The 9,633-nt window shown below is 43.8% G+C and overlaps 1 protein-coding gene across 1 annotated transcript in view; it reads right to left on the reverse strand.

Annotated features, from left to right (window-relative positions):
• CLVS1 (clavesin 1) overlaps positions 1–8,852 on the reverse strand; it is a 101,281-nt gene extending 92,429 nt beyond the window's left edge. The window contains exon 1 of the mRNA XM_005517129.2: positions 8,717–8,852. The gene's annotated coding sequence lies outside the window, so the exon portion shown is untranslated. The remainder of the gene's footprint in view (positions 1–8,716) is intronic.
• Between the last annotated feature and the right edge of the window lie 781 nt (positions 8,853–9,633).

The raw sequence follows: 9,633 nt of genomic DNA on the forward strand, positions 1-9,633 counted from the left end.
TGTGAGGAAAGATCAAGATCCATAGAATTTTTCAGCTATCACAGAAACAGACAAGCAAACAACCCCCACCCCCCGCACTGCTTAACTGATCTCTATTTCTAATTTCTGGAAGAGAAAAATTTGTTTTAAACATTTAAAGAGAATTCCTCAGTGAAAGACATACTTTTTGTATTTGAAGAAAGCTGTTCAGAGAGTTGTGAATTATTTATGGCAAAACAACAATTTCATTCAGATACTCCCCTGGGTTCAGCATTGTCAGATCAAACAAAGGGGAGAGCAGCAGCCAAAGCACTTCTTGGTCCCGGATTTGCTCAAAGTTATGTTGCAAGACCTGGAAGTCACTGAGCTCAAGAGATGCCTCAGTTCCCTGCTTTGTAACCTTGCATGTTATTGATAAAAAATACATTTTAGATGCCACAGCTGCAGCCCCAGGATGAAATCCCAAAATTTTAGTACAAACTGTTTCTGCATATTTGCTTAAAGGACATTTATGGTGGGAGATAAGCTTTTCATTTAACAGCAATATGAATTGGACATTTCTGTGGGTGACACAAAGGAGAGTTTATCAAGCATCCTCTTTCTGTATTCACTGTGGAGCTGGAGTTGAAAAGAGCTACCTGCAGAGCAGAGTATCTGATGATTGATCAGCCTGGGAAAACTCGAGGAAAGGCAGAGCTGGGAGAAAAGAGGGCTTTGAAAAGGCACTACAGAGAGCAAATGATTCCAAAAAACAAGTCCCCAGGTTTTGAGGGGTAGTCCATGAGTGCAGGCTATCTAATTCTTAAATAAATTAGAGCTGTTATAAAGGTGGATTCCTTATATAAAAATAATGTAGCAGTTATTTTCTTTACTCTTGCCTCTATCAGACCAAATTAGAATAACTCCAGTGGTATTAAACGAATTCCACTGATGTAAAATTACAGTAGGCTGCAGAGAAACCAGGTTAATATTTTTGTGACTAAGATCTCAAATTAATGGTGACATCAGCATTTTCATGCATAAATCATGGATTTTGTTACGATTGCATCCATGAGCTAGTTAGGAGAGCTAGGAGTATTTAAGGGTGACACTGTCATTAGGGACTGTGGTGCCAGGATTGGTCCCTCCCTAGTTTTAACAGCAAGTGTAGAGTATAGAAACTCTTTGTTCCCAAGGGTGCTAAATAGACATCCAGAAGCAAGAAGCTTATCTGGGGTCTGCGTTAGCTCTGGCTTAGAACCTAGTATGAATTACAACACATTTAGCATTCCTGTGGCTTAGAATCGCAAAACTGTGGAATCACGGAATGTTTTAGTTTGGAGGGGATCTTTGAAGGTCATCTGGTCCAACCTCCCTGTCGTGGGCAGGGACATCTTTCACTGGATCAAGTTTTTAAAGTCCCATTCCACCTGGCCTTGACCATTTCCAATGTTTGAGCATTCACAGCTTCTCTGGGAAATTTGTTTCAGAGCTTCACCACCCTCATCATAAAAAAAAATTTCTTCTTTATATCCAATCTGAATCTGTTCTCTTTCAGTTAGCGCTTGTCCTATAACTACAGACCCTAGTAAAAGGTCTGTGACCATCTTTTCTTGTAAGCCCCTTTTAGGTACTGGACAGCTGCTGTAAAGTCTCCTTGGAGCCTTCTCTTCTCCAGGCTGAAACCCCCCAAATCTCTCAGCCTGTCTTCATAAGAGGTGCTCCAGCTCTCTGATCATTTTTGTAGCCCTTCTTTGCATCTGTTCTAAAACATCCAAGGATTAGCAGCAGATAACAGTCACACACACACACACATATACAATTCCCAGTGGTTCATCCATTTTCTAGGAGTTTATGGGAATAAAACTGTTCCTTCCTCTGGTCCTTTTCTGTCTCCCACCTCCACTAAGATGCTTCTTTGGCAATAAGGGAAATTCTTGAAAGGTCAAATGCAGTCTGCTCCAGAAAAAAATGAAATTTGATCAAGGAAATAAAGTCTGGCCCTTTTCATTGGTTCCCCAACTATTTAATGTCAAAAAATATTCCTATTTTTATTAAAGTTTCCTACTCTTTTTTACTAATTTAAATGCTCAGGATTATCCCAAGGTGAGGGAGATACAGTCCTTTCTTGTCAGATGTTGTTGCCAAAAAAAGACTTACTCATTCTAACAAAAGATCCATTTTTAAATGCATTTCAAAGTTTTCTGATAGTGAGCTGAGTTATAACCACAGATTACAGTTACCTATAGACTATCCTGATTATCACCTGGAACAGACTGCACTAAAATACTTTATTGGTGTGAAATTATATATTGCAAAACAATCTAAAATATGTATGAACAATTTTGTCACTCTCAGAATTGCAGGGCAAATCATGAATTTAGCAAACCACATTAGCACCATTGCCTTCAAGGAGCTTGATAAACATCAGTGAATGATTTGATTCTCCCACTGCTAACCTTGACAATAAGTTTAGTGCTCCATAGCTACCCAGTTTAACTGTCGCTGCACTTTCTCAAATGGTTCTGATTTATTCTGATTCCCAAGATATAACAGAAGCTTCATCTCCATTTTCACCTCCTCCCACACATGGCAATTTCTTCTTCTCTTCCGGTGTTGTGTACAGCTCTGATCCATCTGCCAATGTTTTAGATGTTTACATCTTTGTTCAGTTTGGTGCAGGGTTGTTTTTTCTTCCAAACAAGCATACTGGCCTTCTTTTCCTATTTTGAATATTGTTGCTGTGTATTGGCACACTAGAGTGTGTTACAGTCTCAACAGCTGTTTTTCTATCTTGTGACTCTTTGTTCCCAAGGGACTATTTCCTCTTCTAACATCTTTTCACAGCCATTTATAATAAATCATCTCTCCAAAGGAACAAAATTCAGCCTTAAATTAAAAAAAAAAAAAAAAAAAAGAAATTACAGGGATTTGCAACACAACATACTAAAACCAAAACAAAGAGGGAAATTTCCACCAAAATTGTGGCATCACATACAATTTTGGTTAATTCATTTTCAGTCCCAGCAAGGGAATGACAAGGGACAGTGAGTGTTCAGCATGGGTAACATACAGAAAGTCGGATACAATTTTCAGACAAGCAGTTTATATTTTTGTAAGATCCTAAAATAAAAAAATAATAAAAAAATAATAAAATGTGTAATAATATTTACTATACAAATTAAACTGAAAATAACACTTTTCCAAAGTATACAAAACACTTTTCGTTCAAAGATTTTAATATGCCTTACTGCTCTCTCTTCAGTGACAGCTTCTGGGTCAGCATCCAATCCCTATTTGCACTGCATGGCCTGGAAAATTGGCCAAAACCTGCCTTCAATGATGATGGCAATTGTCTGGATCATTGTGTTCCTGTCCACTTACCAGTCCCTGCAACACCACTTGCTCCTTTAAGCACCTCTTGTCCATTTGGCCCTTCCCCATCCAATTCAGTTCCACAAAGATTTTAGCTGTCTCTTAATCTACCAAGTGTTTTCCATCCAGTCCAAAGCTATCTGCCATGAGAAATTTCATTACCACAATTTCCAAACTGAGAAGTCACTAACATTTCTTCCTCACCTGGTATTAAGAGGCATCACTGCTAAGGTTTGGCTCCTTATATAATTCCTAACTCCTAGCTTTTATACAGATATTAGCTGCTGAAATCATGCCAGAGAGGAAGGGAGTGGGCAGAGAGGGAGGGAAAATGGTAATATAGAATGATTTTATCTCAGAGTGTGGGCGCCATCTCATTAAATTTCTTTTTGAAAAATATTTTGATGTTAATTCTGGAAAATCTTTTAGGGTTATGTTTTGCTTCGCAGAGGTTGCTCCATTAGGACAGGGAAGGATGAACCCATACCTGTACCTATAGGAATGGTCCTTTGTGGCCTTGTGGTACCTTGTATCAGCACTGGAAGTGGAGTAGTCAGACCTAGAAAGGAACCTACCCCAGCTCCAATTGAACCCCATGAACCAATTTCATGGAGGACAACATTTCATGGAGCTGGGAACAGCTATATCTCCTGAGCCATAAGCCTACATGTTAACATCCAGGGAATCTTTCCTTATCATCCCCTTGACCCTTTTTTCTTTTGCATGTTCATGTCTCCTTTGCACTGAGGAGCCCAGAAGAGGACACAATACTCCAACTGTGGCCTCTACTTCTCTGTAGTCCTTCCTTCCTAAGGGACTAGATTCTCCCAGTGAACATAAATGAGTTAAATATTGCAAGTCTTTCTGCTCCAAGTACTGGTGCTCCTGTAAACCTTCACTAGGGATTTGTTGCTCCTTGTCATTATGAAAAGAGTGAATGTTTGTGACTGTAACAGCTGTGTGGGGAATTTGATGGTTTCTCACAATTTCCCAGGGTAGAATCTCTCAGCTCAGGTACAAAAACTAACATTTCCTTCAGTTCAGTAAAAACAACACATCATGCATTCCTACTCATTCTACAGTCTTCTTGTTAGTTTGAGTTAGCTACAGATTGCCCTCAGGCTACATCTAAATGTCCAGTGGTGGTAATTTAGCCATGGCACAGCACAAAACACAGCAGAAACTCAGCTGATCTTTACTGCTCTCTGCACAGTATGTAGGGCAGGCATGTCTGCAGCACCGACCCGAAGTTGCCCTGCTATTTCTACAAGCTGCCAGGCAGGAGGAGAGACAGACAAGGTTGTCCAGCAAATGTAAAATTAAAAAAAACTGTTATCTTTTGACCTAAAATGTGCAAAACTTGTTCACTACCTGAATATTAACGAATTGGACCACATACTAAGGAGGGGAACTTATATGACACAGAAATAAAAAAGGTAAACAAAATAGCCTTAACCTCAAAGAGTTTGGTTAATTTTTTCTTAAAATCATAGTTTTTAAGTTGTAAATATTCACCAGTCACAGATAATCTGCAAACCCCTGTGGGAACCTGTGGCCTGGCTTGTGGCATGCCAGAGAAGCAGCAGTTCAGGAGGAACTTCCATGTCAGTCATAGTGCAAGCATCACCAAACAAAAGCATCCTGGCTACTGTGGCACAGAGGCCAGTTTCTCCAATAATATAGAAACATCTTGCAGCAGAAATTAACAGCTTGCAAAACATGAATTCTGACCCCCAAGCATCATAAAGAAGCTATATGTAGAAATCTGGTAGTACACAATCATAACATTGGTGTCAGAAAATGCTGAAATGCTGTCAAAGTTGTTACAAGAACTGCACAAAGATATACAGAAGAAGGAACAAAACATATCAACAAGATATTCAGGTCTTCATGTTTAAGAACATGAAGTTTAACTAATTTTGCAGTCCTTTTTACTGCATGTTTTGAAAAATTATGTTCTTTAAAAATATATGAAATGCAATAATGATACATTAGTGTTGTCTTTTTTCTGCTTTTTACGTTGTGCCAGAGGAAAGCATCTGTCATCATCATATCATTGTGTGGCAGTGGGGAGGGGGAGGGGAAGGGGAAGGGGAAGGGGAAGGGGAAGGGGAAGGGGAAGGGGAAGGGGAAGGGGAAGGGGAAGGGGAAGGGGAAGGGGAAGGGGAAGGGGAAGGGGAAGGGGAAGGGGAAGGGGAAGGAATTTCTTCATCCAGGAATTCATGCAATCCTCCTGGGTTTTTTTCTTTCATTCCTACTGAAATCTGAGCACAAGCACAAAACACATAGGAACTTCTTCCAGACTTGTAGAAATAAAGCATAATGTAACTTTATAATACCATGTGGGTTTGTTTTCTCAGTGGAGGAACATTTCAGACTTAAGGAGTTTATTTCTATAAATATTACTGAAAGAAAAAAAATCCAAAGCAAACCAAAATCCCTCTAAAGTGCTTGGAAATTCTCAAATTAAATCAATGGAGCAGCATTAGATCAAGAAGGAAAGGAATTACAACTCATATGACAAAAACTGTGTAAACTTCTGCTCAGTTTTTCCACTCTATAAGAGATTAATATTGCTTTTTTTTTCTTGTTTCATTCTGCTTTACTAGTAGTACCCAATTGTCACATCTTGTTTGTGTCTGTGCTAGAGAGACACTACAGTACAAGGCTGTGACAGAAAATAAAACTCACTTGCCAAGCAATAGCACAATTGCTTCAATAATTGCATGCTTAAGTTAACAACTGCATGAGTTTACAGTCTTTGTGAAGGAAATATTCTCCATCCGTTTATGAGGCTGATCATTACTATTTCAACTGACATAGTCCTTTTTTTGGAAGATGAGGAGGCTGCTGTTACATATTTCAGTGAAATGACGTCTGTGTTCAAGGCATGTAGAGTTTAAGGAATTATGACCCAGTGCTATGGTGTGGATTCTGCAGTTCCCCCACTGCTGAACTCAGTTGCATTGCTTTCACCACTACTCAGCAGCACTCAGTGCTACTCAGTATTCCGTCTCTGCAACAGATTTTAAGTTATAAATTATGATATAGTAAATCAAGGAGTTTTTTTGAATAGGTTGTAGTATCTTTCATTGTTTTGGGTTTGCCTTACAAAAGTTTAATTTTTAGAAAATGCTCAATAGTTTTCAGAGGTAGATGAGTCAACAGAATTCTTAAAATAATCATCAGCATTTTATAACAGATACATGACAGCACAAGCTGCCCCTGTAAACTTCAAGCTGGGATACAGACTGTAAATGAGGAAAAGCTCTACAAGGTTGTCTGTTTTATCATTATAGGAAAAAGTAAACCGGTACCTTCACTATGCAGTGCATGGCATAATACTGTTACATAATATCTCGTGTAGATGTTGGCATTGTATTAACATTTAGTACTGGAGATAATCCATATTATCATCTGATTACTCAGAAAGCACATGAAAGCAGAATTTCTGTAATTTAATTTTTTCTTCCAAATATGATCCTATCACTATTTAGTGATGGACAAAGAGTAGCCATCTGCTCCTTAACTTAATTATTCACAGAGCTTTTTAAAGTTGAGGAACCAGCATTTTGAAAAGGGGAAACTCCCTTTCTCCTATGACCTTCCTCACCCTCTCAGGATTAAACCATTGCAAACAGAATTAAAGTCTGGACAGTAGTATGCATGGGGTTTCTCCAGCTGTTGTTTGCTTTGCATTTATTTTCTGTATGAACACCCTCACTTCTTGCAAAGACCGAAACTTAATTATTGACTTCCTGCAGCAAGGGACCCACATGCTAGAAGTGATTCACTCACTTCTTCCCTGCACCCATCACTATTTACCTCTAGGAAAGCAATACAATTGACTGACCTGGCACATTCCCCCCTCCCTTTAATCACTCATCCCTCTTTAGAGTGAGTACAAGTGGTTAAAACAGGCGTCAATTTGCTGAGGAGCAAACAGGTATCTGCTGCTCTTTGACAAGCTCCTGTATGTCAACTCTTGGCTGTAGCCCTTACTTCATTAACTTAGCTCCCAGTTTTAGCCCTTTCCTCTACATGCCTCTCATCTCTCCCTGGTCTCAAATTGTATCTGGACTTTCCCTTCCAACTTGCGCTCTTTTCCTTCTATGCCCAGCCCCTGGGCTGCTGAGCTGATTTTTACAGTCCCATGCCCCCTTTCAGGAAGGATTGAGGCCAGTGATGAGGAAAGAAGACAGGAGGGGAAGAAAGGGCAGGAAAGGGAGGAATGTGAGGAAACAAGGGCAGGGAGGAAAGGAGGCAAGGGAGCAGGGCAGGGAGGAGAGCAGACAGGGAAGACAGAATGCATGAATGCAGAGAGAAGAGAATCAGAGAAGCAGGGCAAGGACAACTGGAGTAAGAGGCAGGATATATAGGAGACAGGAAACAGTAAGCAGGGCAAGGAGAGGCAAGGGAGACAGGTGAAGCAGAGGAGGGAGGGGAAGTAAGAGAATTAAAGGCAGCAGGGCAAAGAGAAGCAGGGAGCAGGATAAGGAGACGGAGGGAGCAGGTCAAGTAAGAGGCACAGGAGGCAGAGAGTAGGGAGTTAGGGCAGGCATGAGGCAAGCAGTGGATTCAGGGAACATAGAGACAGGGAAGGCAGTGAGCAGGGGAAAGAGGCAGGCAGGGCAAAGAGCAGGCAGGCAGCAGGGAAGCAGATGCGGGAGAGGTAGGTTGGCAGACAGGAATGTTGGGAGGCAGGAGGTAGGGCAGGCAGGGAGCTGGGCAGGTAGGAGTCAGCAGCCAGAGCTGGCCGGAGGCAGGGAACAGGAGGAGCAGGACAGGCAGCAGGCTGACCAGGCAATGATTAGGGTAGCAGCAAGCAGAGAGCTTGGCTGGCAGGAGGCAAGGGATGAGAGGGAATAGAGCTGGCAGGAGACAGGGAGCAGGACAGGGAAGAGGCAGGGCAGGCAATGGGGAGTAGGAGAGTCAGGAGGAATCAGGGGAGAGCAGGGCAGGCAGGAGGGGGGCAGGAGGGAGCAGAGCTGGCAAGGGGGAGAAGGGTAGGCAGGGGGATCAGGGAAGACAGGAGGGAGCAGGCAGGGAGCAGGCAGGGCAAGCAGGAAGGCACAGGCAGGGCAGGCAGGAGGGAGCAGTCAGGGCAGACAGGGAGCAGGCAGGAAGGAGCAGAGCAGGCAGGAAGGAGCAGAGCAGGCAGGGGGGCGCAGGGCAGGCAGGGAGCAGGCAGGGCGGGCAGGGGGCAGGCAGGGCGGGCAGGGGGCAGGCAGGATGGAGCAGGCAGAGCGGGAGGCGGGGCAGGGAGCGGCCGAGCCGGAGCTGTCCGCCCGGCGGTGCTGAAATGCCGCACCCCGGGCCCGGCGGGGAGGGGGGAGCGCCGAGAGCCGCCCTGCGCAACCCGAGAGAAGGCAAATCCAAATACCTGCACAGCGTCGGCAGCTGCCGTGGGGCGGCGGGGGGCTGCGTGGGGTGGGAATTTTTCCCCCGTAGATGTCCTTGCTGCTGAGCTGTGGGGGCGAGAAAGATCTCCCGGCTCCGGCTCCCGGGTTCCGGCTCAGATCTCTCTAGAAAACTGAATGAGCGAGCGCCAGCTCCACGGGGCTGAGTTTTTTTTTTTTTTTTTTTTTTTTTTTTTTTTTTTTTTTGGTAGGAGGCGTGTGCACCAAAGCCTGGGTCCTTCCACCGCCGTCCCCCTGGGTCCTAAGCCCTCCTGCCGCCCGCCCGGCTGCCTCCCGGCGCTCCCGGCACCCCGGGATGCGCGCTGGGAGCTCCGCGCCGCCGCGGGAGGGTGGGAAGGGGCTGCTGGCGGCCGGGAGGGCTTAGCTCGGCGGGCTTCCACCCAGCAGCATGGGCTTCACCGCCTCTTTTCTAGCATCGCCTCTTTCCCAGCGAAAGTCGGGCAGAGCACAGCCTCCTGCGGCATTTACTGTAGCCATGGAAAGGGTGATCTTAATGGGCCGTGTATTGCCGATGGGCTGCCTTAGTGAACATGGCAGCCCGGGTTTAGAAGAGAAGTTTGTCTGGGTCAGGGACTGTCATCGACAGCACCCACAACAAACGTTTAGTGAAGAATGTAAAAAGCAGGACTTTCTCAGCCCCTGTTCCAAGGACTTAAGGTTCAGGAATTTCTCCAGCAACGTAGTGCCTGTGTTTTCAGGATGAATTTGTCCTCCTTGAATTCTCACAGTATCTCCTAGAGCACTTATACATTTCTAGAGTGTCCTTCCATAATGTCTTTTGATTAGGCCATCTACCTACTTCACAAACAATCTTTCATTAGAGAGATGCGTAAGCTTTAGCTGGTGGCGTGGAAAGAACAGGAGAAGGGAACTTCTGTCA

This window comes from Pseudopodoces humilis, chromosome 1, assembly GCF_049639895.1.
Source record: "Pseudopodoces humilis isolate 2021_Gansu_Grassland_sample_001 chromosome 1, ASM4963989v1, whole genome shotgun sequence".
NCBI lineage: Eukaryota > Metazoa > Chordata > Aves > Passeriformes > Paridae > Pseudopodoces > Pseudopodoces humilis.